The following is a 9,586-nucleotide window of genomic DNA, read 5'->3' on the forward strand; positions in this document are numbered from 1 at the left end:
ATAGAGATGTGATTATGGAGAAAAATAATACACAAAACACAGGTTAGACAAAGCTGATCAATGTAAATGACATTCTTATTCGCAATCAACCATTTTCTCCTCATTAATTCTGCAAAACCCTTTTCATCCAAAAACATCAAAATGCCCAAGCAGAATGCATTATAACAACATGATTACTCTCTCCTCAATTAGGAGATTGCTAAAATTGCAGACCGCACAGTCAACATATAAACGTTTAAAAAAATTAAAATAATTGCAAGGAGATCAGATGGTAGTGCATGATTCAATTAATCATCATCTGGAATATAGAAAATGTATATGGAATTGGTAACATCACGCCTCCCTTTCAATTTCAATACAAAAAGGTTTTATATTTTGAGGGGAAAAAACAAAGTTTGATTTTTCTGCACTGAATGGCAACACTTCATTCCATCTGTTCAAGTGCCCAGGATAAAACATCCAACCAGGGCAAAGGAACCCGGAACACTTGAACAAAAGTCACAGCTTTCTCCCACAGTTGGGGGTTGAAAGAACAAGTGAAAAAGAGGTGTTTCTAGAGAGATCATCCATAATAATACCGAAGTTCTTATGTTTAGATTTAGTAGACAATCTATCCTTTATTTTCTTTTGTTTTCTTCTGATTTGTGGACTTGTTGTCGGTCACTGGACCAAAATGTGTCTTTCTTGTGATTTAGAGAGATCAAGAGAGAGATTGGATCTTACCTGAGAGAGAGATCGGGATCCTTAGAGTAGGCTCGCGGGGGCTGAGAGTACACCGAAACCAATTAGGGGAGCCGTCGATTTTGGGAGGAGGAAGAGTCTTGGATGAAGGGGAGCTTTCGATTTGGTATTGCTCGGCGGCAGCGGTGTCGTGCCGGAGTAAGGGGGCTCGCGCCGGAGGAAGGGGGGCTGGGGTCTCGCGCAGCGATGTTTACATCGCTGACGGCAACCAAGCAGTTGTGACGGCAACATCACTGACGGTGATTCCCGTCAGCGATGTAAACAACACTGACGGGAATTTCCCGTCAGTGATGTTGCCGTCAGCGAAAGCCACATTTCTACTAGTGTATGAAATGGATGGAGCAATCTACCCTAATCCTAATCCATTGTAGGGAGGCAGGATATTTGGAAGGAGTGCTTGTTTCTCCATGAAAAAGATGAAATAGAGAAAGAAGAGGTGATTTCTGCCGTTTCTGAGTGTTGTTTCTCTAAAAAATCTACTTCCAATACTTCCTAAGACGCTAATATATATGGCACTTGTGGACGCGGGGAGGGCCCACCCACGTGGGCATCTGCCCACGAGCAGACAAGCGCCGCCTGCTTTCCTTGCGCGCGCACGAGAGCTCGAGGTGGGATTTTTCCCGCGGAATTTTTTTCCTTCCCGCGCGCGCGCCTGTGTTCCCGCCGTGTGAGCCCGCCACTTCTTCAGTTTTCTCCCCCTTTGGTTTCCTATAAATAGTGAAGGGGTGGAGGTGTTTTAGTGTGGGGAAAAATTAGTGTGGATAAAATACTAAGTGGGTTGTGTGAGTTTCTTTGAGAGAAAAGAAAAGAGAGAGTTGAGATAAAACTTGTAATAAGTTTGGTATTCTCCTCATAGTGAAAACCCCCTCCCGTGGACGTAGGCTAATTAGCCGAACCACGTAAATCTCGTGTATTTACTGTTTTCTGAGTTGTTGGCTATTGCTTGTAGGATCCCTCAAAATTCGGTCTTGCGCTGATGAGAGGAAGAGTGGATATCTCACTTCGCTGAGATATTTCGCTACTGAGTCTGGGTTTCCTTCGCGAAACACAAATATCGAGGTTGACTTGTGCTTTTGTGACAACAAAAGCCAGAGCTCTCTCTCAGGACATATCGCTTCCGCGGCGGTGGGCGTGACTTTGGCCCAACAGCACTATATGTCATCCTTATAATCCCTTTAAGATTTGGGTGCTTTAGAAAATCCCCTCATATGTTTTCAAAATTGTCAACTAACCCCCTATAATCAAAATATTCTTTTCAGATTGACACTCTCTTTTTTAATCATTTTCAGATTGACACTCTAGTTATTAAATAAATAAAAATAAAATGAATATAGATAAATTAGTTAAATCCCTAAATTTGACTAACGTTGTTGATGTTGATAATCAAACAGATAATATAATGAGGGTGATGTTGTTTAAGGGGCCGCTAACTTCTCCGAATATCTGATTTTGAGTTAAGTAGCTTCAACCTGCACAAATAGCAATTCGTGAGAGGACGGGGACTAGTTCCCCCATTATTCCTCTAACAATCAAGTCAGTTGATGGACTTGAGTGGGATGATGAACAATGTGAGTTCTATAGTGTAGTGCAATAGAATTCTCAAAGATTTGATATTTAGAACAATACCTCTATTTATAGTGGTGGAAAAAGGGTAGAATGGTAATCTCGGCCTAGTACAGGATGACGACAAACGAGTATGGCCTGGTGGATACATCAGCACTTACTTTACAGGTGTCGGTCGACGAGTGGAGGAGAGGTCACCTCAACATTTAATGTGACGCGGTTGGGGGCATGACGGTGACGACCTGGTTTGATGAGTCATGAAGACTATCGGGGCTAGAGGCATGATGACACCTGCAAAACATTAAATATGACGTCGATGCGTTGTTAGCAGGGGAGGCTCGAGGTTAAAATCATCATTTGGCTTGGCCAAGAAGTAACGACTTTCGAGTCGACCTCGCGAGGTGTCAAATAACTGGTCGAGTGGGCTCGTAGGGAGTCGTGTTCGACAGGAGAACCGATTAGTATCGCTCTTCGAGTCGACCTAAGGAGATGTTGACTAGGTGAGTCGGTTAAGTTGGGATTCTTAGTAATCCTGACCATCAATTTGATTTGAACGATGCATGTACGGGGACATATGTCTGTTACGTTGCTGACAAAGGGCCGTACTTTGGCAACTGACAACACTATAAAAGTTAGCACATTTCGCTTAGAGTCGGCTTGGTATGAGTCCGAGTGAAATGAGGGTAGCATTGGACGGATATGAGTGTGCATTAAATGAGGGAATTGAAAAAGTCTTTTCAGGTTTGATGTGGCTAATGTCACCACACATTCCTTTTTTTTCTTTTGTATGCTTGTAGCTTTGTTCTGATTGAGAGAATAAGTATTGACTGTTGTAAGTCAGTCATGTTGTAACGACTCGAGTGTTGAGGGGTCGGGACGACTGGCTCGTTTTACGCCTTTTGTTGGCGAGATGTCCGGGTCTTTTGTCAAGGAAGACCGGCAAGTTGAAGTGTGTTGGACTTAATGAGGACGTCTAGGTCTTTTTGGCAAATGACAATCCGGATGTTGGGTGCCTAGGTCTTAAAGATGACTTCTAGATCTTTTCGACAAATAACAATCCGACGGTTAGGTGCCTAGGTCTTAATATACGTGTCAAATCTATTGATGGTCTTCAGAAGGCGGGGGGACAGCGGAAGTAGCTTGTTGGGGTTGTGGAAGCCGCCTGAGGAGCTCGCTAGTGAATGTAGCAAGTTGCTGTTGGAGGGATTGAGAGATTTGTTGAGCCGTTTCTTCAAGCTGAGCTTGAGTAATGTAGCTCTAGTGTGGTTCTTCAGGGTGATCAGACTGGTCAGCCATATGCTCAGAACCAGACATACTTGCTCAAAAAAGGTAAGAGGCCCACGGTGGGTGCCAATCTGTTGATGTTGATAATCAAACATATAATATAATGGGGTGAGGTTGATTAGGGGCTCGCTAGCTTCTCTGAATATCTGATTTTGAGTTGAGTATCTTCAGCCTGCACAAATAACAATTCATGAGAGGACGGATACTAGTTCCCCCGTTGTTCCTCCGACGATCAAGTCAGTTGGTGGACTTGAGTGGGAAAATAATAAACCGTGTGAGTTCTATAGTGTAGTGTAGTGAAATTCTCAGAGATTGCTTGCCTAGAAAATTTCTCCCCCTGATATTTAGAGTAGTATCTCTATATATATAGTTGTGGAAAAAGGGTAGAATGGTAATATTAGCCGAGCACAAGATGGCAGCAAACGAGTACGATTTGGCGGCTACGTCATCACCTACTTTACAGGTGTCGGTCGACGAGTAGAGGAAAGGTCACCTCAGCATTTAATATGACGTGATCGAGGGCATGGGTGGTGGCGACGTAGTTCAATGAGTCATGAAGACTATTGGGGCTAGACGCATGATGGTGTCTGCCAAGCATTAAATGTGACGTCGACACATTGTAAGCGTGTGGGGCTAGCTTAAGGTTGAAGTCGTCCTTCGGCTTGGCCGAGAAGTAACGTCTTTCGAGTCGACCCCGCGAGGCGTCGAATAACTAGTCGAGTGAACTCGTCGCGATTCGTCTTCGACAAGAGAATCGACAAGTACCGTCATTCGAGTCGACCTAAGGAGATGTCGACTCGGCTAGTCGGTTAAGTCGGGATCCTTGGTGGTCCTGATTGTCAATTTGATTTGAGCGGTGCATGTAGGGGGACACCTATCGCAAAGAGACATACTTTTGGCGATTGAGAACACCATCACAAACGTTAATGTTTTTTGTTTTTTGAAATACCTTTAAAATTATTAAGAAGAACGTAGAATGAACTATCCATCACTGGCATTTTTGTGAGCACTTGAGCGCGAATGATTTTAACATGTATACAGTCTAATCCAATGGTGTTAGTTTGGGGTTACCTGATGAAACATGTGGTAAGTGCTTAAGTGTCAGTTCTAAAATTTAGGTTGGGGTGTTTTGTGATATTTAATTACCCTGAAAACCAAACTTCAAGCTACGTGATTAATTAGAAGCGTATGTGTATGTTTGGGTAGGGGTTTAAAACGCAAAATGATGAATACTAAAAAAATGATTAAAAATAACGAATAACCAATATTTCAGTTATATGTATTTTGCTTCTTCATGTTTACATTATTATTTAATTGAATTTTGCAGATTTATATAATTTGTAGTGTACATAGGGGTATATATATGTGAGTATTCACAGTTACTCAAAACATATGTGAGCCTATTAGAAGGGTATATTTCGAAATATACATATTCCATATTATCGGGTTTTGATTATTACTGACTTCGAAGTTCTTTCTGTTCATTCATTTTTCTAATTTAATTTGTATGCTATTTTTTTAGATACTTGACATGAACACTATAGTCATAAACAAATTAAATGAATTATGATATAGTTACCATTTTTTGCTTTCCCCCAGGATTGCGCCCGCCAAGGTCTGTCAAAAGAACTCGTAATTATTTGTATGAATGTGTTACTGCTTTATAATAATGAACAAAAATTAATGTACCAAGAACACAGCTAATTAAGCATCAAGTTCAACGAGCTTCGCAATTTTGTCTCTTGAATGAGTTCGAGACCTCAGCGAAGAACGGTACTCCGCTGTTTGGTCCTGGATTCTGAGTGCAGTGAATGAAATGACAATGACAAAAAGTTTAGCCAATGGGCATATAACTAAATTAACTATAGTATAATATAATATATACATCGTAGAGAAAGCCTAGAAGGCTGCATTTGAATTTGAAAAGATAGGGACATGTAGCGTGCTGATTTATCTGAGCCGTGATGTCAGAGGGAATTGACATTTACGTGTTGTTGTCTTGCGACCATCACCGTTGTCGTTAAAAGACATATTCAAGATTTCAAGGTCCAATTTTCTTCGTGTCGGTCCATTATTTTTCCCTTCGTATATTTCCAAATTGTAAATATTTTTTAATTTTGGTTCAAAATAATTGTTAATTTCACATCCAATATATTTTTCCTTTTATGATTTAATTCCCGACCTAACTGCTAAGTTTTAACGGGATGGATAAAAAAAATATTTACCGTGTTAACAAGATTTTTTGAATAATAGGAGTGTTGGAAATTTATCAAATAATTAAGATTATAGCATGCAGATAAATCCGAAAAAATAAACAATTAAAACTGGCCTGATCGGGAGCAGTCGTGTATTCACTGTCCTAGAAGATTGAGAACGCGCCTATCGCCCTGACGCAGATGATTCCCTCCCCTTAGTGGTAAAAGCCCCCGGAAACGGCCGGCCTCTGCACTCGGGCGAGAGTGCAAAGCTTCAGCTCAGATGAAGGAAGTTGCCCATAAAATAAAACTAAGATGTAGATGAAAATAATATGTAGGGGATAGAAGAAAAACAAGAGAAACTTGTTGTATATTTTCCCTTATCATTTTGAGCTCAACATACAGATATATATATATGGTTGGAAAAGACGTTACAAAAACCGTAATTAATTCCGTAACGTTCGTCATAAATTTTGTAACGTTCCCCATAATTATATAGCCGTTACACATATTTTTAATTGCTAATTAAAACATGTTTTAGTTATAAAATTTTTATTACTATTCATGAAGGCAAAATTATCTTTTCTTAACAAAATATCTAACAAGGAGTACACCCTAGGGTTGGAGGTATACTTTTGTAACTTTTACTAGCCCCCGCCCCCCCCCCGCAAGAGTAGAAGCACTGCCGGAGCCCTCATATTTTGGGACTCCATCCTTATTCTCTAAATAAAGTAAAAAAAAAACAACAAGTTTAGAATCTCCAAGGAGCGGTGTGAATGGCGTCTTTTAGCAAGCGATTTCTAAGCTACTAAACTGCGCCCCCGTTAAGATCTCGATGGCAAAAAAGAAGAAGAAAAGTGGGAAAAAATCTTCAATATTGGATTGAGAGCATCAAATTCAAATTTGCTAGATTCTGGTGATCAATCTGATACAAGTTTCTTTGAAGATGATGAAGATTCTGTTTCTAGTATTATGGGGTCAACGGGGCCGAAGAAATAGATGATGGAGATCCTTAACTCTATTGATTCTTATCAACCTCAAGCAACTCCTCAGTTGATGTTTTCTTTCTGATTTCTCAGTATAGAGAATCTTGATGTACATACACTTTCCAATTTGGTAAATAAAAATATATTCTTCATTGACCAAAAAAAGTAAAATAAAAAGAAATTTTGAAAATTGCATTGAACATTTAGCACGCTTGGGTTTGTCCTATTGACCAATCAAGATGGACTCTGTCAACATCACTGATAGTTTAAATCAAATTTGACATATATAGGTCACGAAACTAATTATGTATATCTCATATACAATATAGAATTTTCTTGAAATATGTCTTCTTTTGTGTTGTCTTTCTGTTGCTTCGGCTGCTTCCGTATGAGCCAATATTTGCTTTAGCTGCTCCTGTGAGAGACAATATTTATGCCCTTTTGGATTTGTTTTGTTAAATTCTACTTTTTCGGGCTTGCTTTTTTGTATGAGTCCAACAGTTAAAACACAATTTTCACTAATTAAAAAAAAACATTTTGATTTCATAAGATATATAATGACCAAAACGCATCGATATTATAGACACCATCTCTTGTCACGTTTGCCTCGCACGCTCCAGCAAGAAGTGAAAGTTTGCACATGCATAGAATTTGGAAGTCCCCGTCGATATTAATTGAGAATATGGGTTGGTTTGGGGGGTGGAGTGTGTGTNATTTGGTGTATTCAGATAGAGAAAAGTCCAGAAATTCCCTTGTGACATTAATAAGCTAGCCTACTCGTAGGTGCGGGTGTACTACTGTACATACATAGGATTCTGTACACGCGACGCTGTACGTACGTATTTACTTGTAGACTTCGAGATTACCGAAGTGGAAAACTACCGCTTCCTTGTTAATTATTCTCAAGGACTGATCATAAAAATATTATCGATTGGTCAATTACATCAGCAGGGAATTATTAGAGTATATATAGGAGCAAGGTCTTGTTAGAGTTAAGCTGTTGTTTTTTTCCCTTCGATCTGTTTTCGTTATTGAGATACGCGTTTCATTTAATAAACCTCAACAACTCCGACCTACTCACAACCCCTTCTCCTTGTTCTTGTCGTTTTTTAGTTTTTAGTTGCCTCTCGGCTCTCGATCGATCCTTTTTTTTTTTTTTCTCCCTAGGGTTTGCATCATCTCGTTAGCCGACCAATATTGTTGGGTGGTACCTATGAGATTGAAAGCAAAGCAAGAGAGTACTTACGCGTTCATTCAAAACTCGGAAACTATCAGCCAAGCACAAGCAACACATTAGCTATATATGAGCATATGCATACAAGACCAACCATTATATATCGATGCGCGTGCAGCCAGATGAAAAGCGCTGATCGGCAGAACGGAAAAATCCCCCGCCCCCCCCCCCCCTGCCTATATGCTTCAAATTAAAGATGCAGTCCATCCATCGTTTATCTTAGACTCTTTGTTGCTACGCCAAAACTCAGAATTTACAATGAAAATCAAGGGTTGTCGTTTTACATTCTAATAGTCTACGTATGCTTTCAATATTACCTATTATAAAGTGATGTAATTAGAATATTATATTAGCAATATTAGGGGTTAGCTGCCAATTGACCCCATTGCTGGCTATCTCTCAATTTCAGATAGACTCCTAGATTGAGTTTTTTTGACTCTTTTGTTCTCAGCGACAGAGGAAAATTGTTTTTTTTTCCCAATAAACATACCTCAAGACGGTCAAAAAGATCTCATTTATGGGGGCCATTAGCAATTGTGTGATAGTACATGATTGTCAATGTCCATCAACAATTGATTGAAATTACATGAGTTAAGGTCTATCTGCAACAATGTAACTACATGACCACAGTCTACGCGCAATTGAACGATAATACAAGTGATATATCGGCAAACCACCCTAAACTATTAACAATGTATCCGTAACATTATAATCACTGCAGTCTACTTATTTATTTATTTATTTTTACCGAGAAGAGACTACCTGCATGACGAAGAAAATCATACGGGTCCTAGCCCTTAAAAACCATATCTTAGGGAGAAGTAGATGATAATGCGTTTTCCAATACAGTTAATTCTGAATTGATATATATACTTCGTTTATAATATCAATGTGTTGGCTATTTCTGCAATAAATTAAAATATCATATCAGTGCAATAAAACAAATTTTTGCTCCATAAACTTCAAAATTTCGGTAGAATAATTATCAGATCAGTGCAATCCCGCATATGTTTGCTCCATCAACTTTATAAATTTCAGGTTGAATAATTACCAAAGTCTCATTATTTTCTGTGTAATTTTCTATAGAAGACTCGATCTATAGAGTCATTTTCTCTTCATCCAACTAATTACCAGCTGGAGGTTGAATGCCTGCACCCAGTCTAGTTTTTACTCTCTCTCTCTCTCTCTCTCTCTCTCTCTCTCTCTCAATTGTTTTGTCTGTTAAACACTGGGACCCACAACTCACCAACCAGTCTTGAGTAATTACTCCGTCTCACTCTGACATCTACTTTTCTTGTTTTCTCCTCCTATTATCTCTCTTTCTTATGTTCTTCTTCTTCTTCTTCTTCTCATCACCACTGTAATCATTTCATTCATTCATCATCATCATCTCTCTCTCTACCCCCCCGCCCTCTCAACTCATGAGAGTAGCTAACAATATTTAAAAAGAAGCAGGTAGCTGATCCCGTGAAGTCAGCCGGTCACGAAACAGATGAGGAAGCTATCTCTTTGAGGGGAATGTTGTCTGGCTCGTGGCTAGCTACTCATCATCGACCATCATCATCATCTCATCATCACCTATT

Source organism: Asparagus officinalis, chromosome 8 (genome assembly GCF_001876935.1).
Source record: "Asparagus officinalis chromosome 8, Aspof.V1, whole genome shotgun sequence".
Taxonomy (NCBI): domain Eukaryota; kingdom Viridiplantae; phylum Streptophyta; class Magnoliopsida; order Asparagales; family Asparagaceae; genus Asparagus; species Asparagus officinalis.